This window comes from Lygodium microphyllum, chromosome 16, assembly GCF_053477565.2.
Source record: "Lygodium microphyllum isolate KBCC chromosome 16, Lygodium_microphyllum_v1.1.10, whole genome shotgun sequence".
NCBI lineage: Eukaryota > Viridiplantae > Streptophyta > Polypodiopsida > Schizaeales > Lygodiaceae > Lygodium > Lygodium microphyllum.
Genome location: NC_141150.1, coordinates 95,551,257 through 95,558,204, shown reverse-complemented (window position 1 = coordinate 95,558,204; position 6,948 = coordinate 95,551,257).

Below are 6,948 nucleotides of genomic sequence, written 5' to 3'. Positions count from 1 at the left end.
TCAAAACCATATGATGTGACCTATCATTGAAAAGCGCTTGAAAAATGGAATCTATTGAGCTATAGAGCGCTCAATTTGGAGTTATAGTGTTCAAGTTATGGCAAGTCCAAAGATTTGACCACGTGTCCCAAACTTATGGGAAATTCCCATATTCCCCAATATGGAGTTTATGCGTCTGTACATAGTAGGGTCTTCGAGAAGCTCACCTGCATCTGTGCTCAACTTCACATTCTGCTCCAAAGGAACTGAAATAGGCTTACAGCCTGTCATCCCATATTTGGACAGCATGTCCAATCCATATTGCCTCTGCAAGAGCTGTATCCCACTTGGTGATCTAATCACCTCAATGCCCAAGAAATAACGCAGCTCTCCCAAATCCTTCATCTCAAACTTTTGCTTCAATAGCATTTTCACATGAAGGATATCTTCATCACTGTCACCTGTCATAATCAAATCATCAACATAAATGACAAGTAGCATAATACCTTTCTCTGTTTTTCTCACATAAAGTGAGAAATCTGCCTTGGAAATCTGAAAGCCAATAGTGACAAGATACTGTCCTATCTTGTCAGACCATGCTCTAGGTGCTTGCTTCAAGCCATACAAGGCTTTCTTCAACTTGCAAACAAACTCAGGATGAACAGCATGCACATAGACTGGTGGCTGCTCCATATAGACCTCTTCTTGCAAATCACCATGCAAGAAGGCATTCTTTACATCCATCTGATGTAAAGACCATCCCTTTGATGCAGCCATAGCAATGGCTGCTCTTACGGCTGCCATCCTTGCAACCGGACTGAATGTTTCTTCATAATCAATGCCATATGTTTGTGCATACCCCTTAACTACTAATCTTGCCTTGTATGTATTCACAGAACCATCAGCATTGTGTTTCACCTTATAAACCCACTTACAACCAATTGCATGCTTACCTTTAGGCAAAGGTACCAATTCCCATGTAGCATTTGCTTCCAAGGAATCCATTTCTTCATCCATGGCTTTCTTCCATTTTTCTTTTCTCATGGCTTGCTCAAAAGAAGTGGGTTCTGGTTCCTGTATCACTTTGACCATATATGCATAGTGAATAGCTGTAAATCCATCATATTTCAGCCTATCCACAGGATACCTAGCTCTGGTAGACCTGCGCAAAGTAGGTTTACTCCCAGGTGCTCTCAAAACATCCATGGTCTTCCTTACTCCAGGTGTAACAATAGAAGGAATACCCAACTCATCATCAATGCTCTGTTCTGAGCCACTGGATTCACCATCCACATAAGAGTGACCTGCATTCACATCAAAAATGGGCTGATCTACCTTCTCTTTTCCTTTTCATGAAACCTGCATACCACTATCTGCATTGTTTTGAGGAGATTCTCCTAATCTCAATCTGCCTGTCCATGGCAAAGAATATGAACCACTGCTAGAGGACACTCCAGGTCCACTAATATTTTGTGACTGCTGATGTGAATTCTGTGCAGCATTACCATTTTGTACATCTACATCATCAATCACATTTACTGGTTTATACCAGCTACTCATCTCATAAAAAACAACATCTATGCTCACTGTAAACTTACGAGTAGAAGGGTTATAACATCTATACCCTTTCTGCTGCAGAGAGTAACCGATAAAGATGCACTTCTCAGCTTTTGGATCCAACTTGGATCTCAACTCATCTGGCACATGAACATAGGCAATGCAACCAAAAATCTTCAAATGAGAAATATCTGGTTTCCTACCAGTATACCTCTCCTCTGGAGTCATTCCATGTATTGCTGCAGTGGGAGTCCTGTTCATTATATAGACTGCTGTAGCAACTGCTTCAGCCCAATAAAAATCTGGCAGGTCTTTTTCATTGAGCATGGCACGAGATACCTCTTCAATATGCCTGTTTTTCCTTTCTGCAATTCCATTTTTTTGTGGGGTATGACTACATGAATATTGTTGCTTTATGCCATGCTCCTGCAGGAACCTTGCAAACTCATTTGAGAGGTACTCTCCCCCTCCATCTGACCTTAGGCATTTTATTTGCAGGCCTGTTTCTTTTTCAACCATAGCTTTAAGAGTTTTGAAATGCCCAAAAACTTCACTTTTCTTTTTCATAAAATACACCCAAACTTTTCTGCTATAGTCATCAATAAAAGTGACAAAATAATGACAGCCTCCAAGAGATACAGCTTTAGTAGTCCACACATCAGAGTGGATTAATTCCAATGGCTTCTTACTCTCTTGAACATGTCTAGGAAATGGTTTCCTTGCCTGTTTTCCAAACTGACAGGCTTCACATACCTTATGCATTTCTGCAACCTTGAATTTAGGAAATCCTGCAACAATATTTTGGGCCTGCATTGATTTTAGTCGCTATACATTAACATGACCAATGCGTTTATGCCAGATATCAATATCTGCAACTACACCGGTCCCATGTGCAAACATTGCTGCACTCAATTCAGACATGTCTGCATCCAACGTAAACATTCTGCCATTCTTCTTTCCTTTTGCTATCAAGCGACCTTTATTTTTCATATCCTCAACAAAGCATCCATGAGGATTAAATCTGACCTGCAAGCCCTGCTCAACCATTTGACCAACAGAAACCAGATTCTTGGTGATATTCGGGACATGAAATACATCGGACATGTATTTCTTTTTCCCATCCTGCATAGACAAAGGAATTTTTCCAATCTGCACAATAGGATGTGCAGTATCATCACCACTCTCCACAAATCCTGGTTTTTTCATTTTCCTTGCATCCTCCATCTATTCTGCATGACCTGTCATGTGGTTTGATGCACCTGAGTCAACATATCACACATCGTTGCTTTCTTTTGCACTTGTCACAGAATTGTTCATGTGTTGCACCATAAACAAATGCTCATTTCTGTCATCACCCTGTCTACTAGAAGATGCATAATTCCCTTGTTGCAATTTCCCATTCATTATGTCATTATGCTTTTTATAGCAGTCTTTAGCCATATGACCCATTTTACCACAGTAGTAGCATTCAACATTGCTGTTTGCATTTTGGCCTCTTTGCCATCCACCACGACCTCTTTGGCTCCCCCTGCCTCTAGAGTTACCACGTCCTCCTCCATAGGACTAGTTTTCTTGAGTTTGCTGCATATTCTGATTTCTACCACGGCCTCCAGATCGGCCTCCTCTACCTCTGCCTCTACCTCTTCCAGCATTTGAGTAGAAAATAGCTTCTTTTGAAGTTGCTCCTGAAGAAGATGCACCACCATTTCTCTGCTCCTCATAAATTAGAAGAGCAATCAACTCCTCAAAATCAGAAAATCTTTCACGGACGGAAATGGATGTTCCGAACTGTGCATAATCCTTTCCTAGACCATTCAAGGTCACTGAGACTAAATCATCATCTTCCACTGGTGACCCAATGGAAGCAAGTGCATCTACAATCTTCTTCACCTTCATGTGGTAGTCATTGATGCTCATATTTTCTCTTTGCACATTATGCAACTCTTGCTTGAGCTGCATTTTCTTGGCTTGCGTATTTGTGCTATACATTTTTGACAAAGTATCCCATGCCTCCTTTGGCGTACTTGCATCTTGAATATGCACAATCATAGAGTTTGAAATGCTGATAGACAGCCAATACATAACTTTCCTGGATCTCTCATGCCATGCTTTAAATGCCTGCATTTGCTGTTGATTGGGAACATCAGAAAGAACTGGTTCTTCTTCATTTCCTACAACAAATTCCCAATATCCTTTTCCCATAAGGAAATTCGTCATTCTAAACTTCCATGCTTGGAAGTTGTTCTTGTCAAGCTTTTCAGTGACAATCTGTGAGAGAGAATCAGACGCCATTACAAAACACTGCAAAAAATTCTGTCACTGCAAAGAACACAGCTTCAGCCTCACAAGGGCAAATCTGCAAAACTGACGAAAGTGGTATTTGACCACACAGTCACTTCTTAGTAACGATTTTGCATCAACAGGCAACAAGGATGATTCTGTAACTCCCAATGTCTCTGCGCACAGGCATACGATGCAATTTCTACAGTAAATTTTCACCGACTTGTAGAACAGTGGCTGCACAACATAAAACTGGGCCTTTTCCTGAGTGCGTGCAGAAAACTTCCGCCTCCAAAACAGGCCCCGAAATGGCCTCAAATAAAAAAAACAGGGTCACCAAGGGCTAAAGCCCTCTCCCGCATCATATACTGCCCTCTTGCTTCATTGCAAAGGGCGTCTCAACCTGAGACAATGCACTCTTGCAATTTCTGACTGTGCTACCTGCAGAGATCTTCTCCCAAAACAGAAAATGAAAGCAACACTGCTCCTCGTACCAGAACACCGCGAGCTTGACTTGCTTTCTTGAGCTCCTTACCACGAACAAGGCTCTGATACCATGTCAGGATTGTGGGCGAGAAGGAAGGAGTCTCACTTGTAGCTTTCTTGCTTGCACAATGGGGGAATCCACACAGAGGTGGAGGCTAAAAACAGTTTTCCTCTTCTTAGTTGTGTAAGCCAAAAAGAAGTCAAGTACAAAGAAATAGAAGAACCCTATATATGGGTCTCAAACCAAACTCAACTAACTAAGGTGGCATATTAACTGAGCCACGAACTAGAGTAGATAAGGATAGCTGTCATGTAGCTATTATTCATGGGCGGTGTGCCAACCGCATCTGCAACTAACAAGTCGGTGACATAAATGCACAACGGTCACCCTGGCATATCATGAGTGGAGCTCGATATCTCAACACCCCCCCCGGTTTTATCTTCTTAAGGGCCTTTCACCCCCCTTATTGTATCTTTTAAAACCCCTAAGCCCTTTCACCCCAGTGTCCACACACCCCCCCGTGTCCTAAAATCACTCCAAGATCCCCCTTCCTATACCTTTCTCTCCGGTGTCCAAAAATCTCCCAAGGCCCCCTTCTTATGCCTTTGGAACCACACACCCACACCCCCCCTCCCCCCCGGTGTTTTAAGTCCCCCTCATCCCATGGGTGATGGAACCCCGTAATTTAAACCTTTTCCCCCCCGTATTTAGCCCTTAAGCCCCTTTCTTTTGGGCTTGTTACTTTCCCCCCTGTGTATCCCCTATAGGGACTTTTCCTTGGGCTTTGTAAGCCTTTCCCTCCCAAAGAAACTAAGACCTTAAAGGTCTTATTACCCCCTCCTCATGGTTAAACCCTTAACTGTTGCTTGCCTTTCCAAAATACCCTTGGGACTTGGTTCCTTTCCCCTACTTGAAAAAGAGAAGAAGAGTATTGACAGGCAAGGGAGCGACGATGGAATTCCGAAAAGGAGTGTAAAGCTGCTTCCACGTTCAAAGGACTACAATTGCGATGCCTCTTAAGAAAGTCCAAGGAGTAGTTGCGGGAGGGTCATCTCCCGGTATCCATGTGGATATCTCACCCCATTTTATATCATTGTAATTCAATCATGCAAGATGAATTGTTAGGGTTAGGATATATTTTGTCCTAGTTGTTCACGATGAAGGAATTTAGTTTAATGGAACATGCAAAATAAATAATGCATAAACGTAATTTTTTTTCAAATAGATTTATGCATGGAAAATGCAAATCATGAAAGGATTCTTACGATGCATAAACTCTAGGAAATTATCGTTGCTAACTGCTTAACTTAGCAAGGAAAAGGTTGCTTATTTAGCATGAGTTTGTTTGCAAAGAAAAGGGAAGATTAATTGCATTAACCTAACCTCAAATCGATAAAGTTTAGGATTGAAAAATAAATTGACACATAGATAACAAATCATGCGGAGGTGATCTCGATATTACCCCCTAAAGTTAACCAAATTAATATAGACTTAGAAATACCTATACTGCGAAATATTCATTGGGAATGAATTAAAATCCAAGAAACGTTTATACCTTAAATACTTACCCACATTCCCTGATTGTAGGGTCAATAAATTGTAAACGTAAAAGAAACTAGGGTTTGTCCCTGAGTTTCTTAAAAGAAAATAATAAAGCTAGGAAACCCTAGGTCTAACAACATCAGCTTAAAGAAACTGAAACGGATAGTTTCGTAACTCCATTATCGCATAGTATGATGCAGGACTTGCACAACAAGTACGGAGTCATGTGGTCTTGTGATTGAATCACAAGAAGAAAGGCCAAATTCTCACCACAAGGATGGCGGATCCTTACGCAAGTTATCTTGCAAGAGGATGTATACTTTGATATCCTTCTAAGTAAGGAAGGTTAAAAACCAAAAACTGAAGTATCCAATGAACTTTAGGGTTTGACGAAGTTGGGTTAATAGGGTACGCCCTAACCCAGAATATAAGGGATCTTGCCAAATTGCAAGACACCCCGGATCGAGTGCTGGATGCATTCGAAAGGAAGGATTCCCTCCTTAGCAGTTTGCCAACAACAAAATCGATCAATGGAAATGTTTGTGCTTGCTAGAGATTTTAGAGCACCGTTTGACTTGTTTGACAAATGAATTTCAAAATAAATAAGTATCTATACTTCAAGTTGAAGGCCTGAAGGTGAGAGGCAGCTTCAGTTACCCCCGACTGCTTGCCTGGCCCTAACCAAGGGGAACATGGACCGAACCCGCTACGAGAGGTCTCTCCGTTGAGCGCTACTTGGAGCAGGAGGACGCTTGGGTGCCAGGGGGGGCTCTGGTCATAAATCTCTCAGCTTCCGGGTCCTGCACAAGAGGCTAATGTGACTCGAGATTGGATCTCGAGGCCCGCATACTAGTTGTCGGGCGGAAACTTGGAATAGTGATCCCTGTGGATTGCTGGATAGCCTTTGGGCGGATTGTGGATAAGCCTACGGGTGCAACTCTTGTATTTCAAAGTTAAATATGATGACCTATTAATAAAGAACTTGTCTGATATTGTTTTTCTATGTCAAGTGATAAGATTACATGAAAGAACCAGTGCTTAACGGGTTAATTAAAGAAGCTGGTTGTTACATGTCCAATTATTGTGCTAGATAATTACATAAT